Below are 1,657 nucleotides of genomic sequence, written 5' to 3'. Positions count from 1 at the left end.
TTGCAAAGAGTCAAGGGCACTTAGTGAATCGGAACAGACAAGAAATTTAGGACAGGAAGAATGTCTCATTTGCTTCAGTGCCCGCAAGATCGCAGACAATTCTGCATCAAAGTAAAAGTCTGAGGGAGTCGGACCTTGAGGACACGACCCGGAAAAACAACAGAGCAACCAACGGAATCCCCTTGTTTCGACCCATCCGTAAAAACAGCTACATAGTCGTGGCGCTCAGATAAAATGGAAGAAAATGCTGCATTAAAAACGGAGGCAGGAGTGCAATCTCTCTTGTACTGCACCAAATCTAAAATCACTCTGGGTCTCTCCAGTAACAAGGGTGGCAGGCGGTTAAAACCCAGGATTTGGGGTTGTACAAATTCCACACCGAGGGACCCTAGCACACGTTGCACACGGATCCCAAACGGCAACGTAGCCCGGGGACGGTGGGAAAAAAGGTGGTCCAGAGGTGGATGAGCAACAAAATGGTAAGCAGGCGAAGTGGGATCTGCAAGAAACTTACAAGCCTGGGGCACCAGCAGGACCTGCCGCCGGATGGTAAGTGGCGGTTCCCCAGCCTCAGCAGAGGCTTGGTGGAATCCCAGCATGGTGGACAGCGTCAAGGATCTACAAATAAGAAGGCCTCGCTGACCCATACACTGCGCACCCATAGTCCAGCCGTTGTACGGAAGTTATGTATCTTAGCGTTTTGGATCATAATTTACTTATATCGATTTTACAGTTGTGGTTGTTTCTATGTGTTACTATTTTTATTTATATATACTATCGAAATATCTGAAGAAATTCACTGATTACCTTTCAAGTTACCCCTGCAGTCATGACCCATATTCAGACTGGGTTATACAGGCCAAGAATGCTGCATGTTGTACCTAGGACAAACAGGCCGAAATTTCAACAACAGGTACACACAACACATTAAAGCCTACACACACAATAGACACACTACATCAGCCATACCAACACACATACACAATACTGGACACCCATTTGGAAAAATAGAACAAAATGTCAAAGTACTCCACCGACTAAGTAGAGAACATAAAAAAAATGGATTTGCTAGAAGAAATGGAGATCTAGTCACATTACAGAAAACTCGAAAGGGGATCACTGAATTTCTTCAGATGTTTCGATAGTATACTTAAATATAGTAACACAGAAATAAGCACAATTGTAAAATCGATATAAGTAAATTATGATCCAAATTGTTAAGATAAAAAACCTCTGTACAAAAGCATGCCAACGGGCTTGCCGCAGTGGTAACACCGGTTCCCGTCAGATCACCGAAGTTAAGCACTGTCGGGCTCGGCTGGCACTTGGATGGGTGACCATCCGGTCTGCCGAGCGCTGTTGGGAAGCAGGGTGCACTCTGCCCTTGTGAGGCAAGCTGAGAAGCTACTTGATTGAGAAGTACCGGCTCCGGTTTCGTAAACTGACATACGGCCGGGAGAGCGGTGTGCTGCCCACATGGCCCTCCATATCCGCGTCCACTGACGCCTATGGGCTGAGCATAACCCGGCGGCCGGTCGGTACCGTTGCGCCTTCATGGCCTGTTCGGGAGGAGAGCACAAAAGCATATCATACTCTATGGAAGACTTATAATAGTGTCTCTGTTGACTACTTGTAGGAATATCTTTGTAACTGTTTT

General features: G+C 46.3%; 1 pseudogene; it reads left to right on the top strand.

The window, feature by feature from the left end:
* The first annotated feature begins 1,247 nt into the window (after positions 1-1,247).
* On the top strand, positions 1,248-1,365 carry LOC126428564 (5S ribosomal RNA; annotated as a pseudogene).
* Positions 1,366-1,657: the final 292 nt, after the last annotated feature.

Source organism: Schistocerca serialis, chromosome 12 (genome assembly GCF_023864345.2).
Source record: "Schistocerca serialis cubense isolate TAMUIC-IGC-003099 chromosome 12, iqSchSeri2.2, whole genome shotgun sequence".
In the NCBI taxonomy this organism is placed as follows: domain Eukaryota; kingdom Metazoa; phylum Arthropoda; class Insecta; order Orthoptera; family Acrididae; genus Schistocerca; species Schistocerca serialis.
Note: the sequence above shows the minus strand (reverse complement) of the source record. Positions and strands in the feature narration are given on the sequence as shown.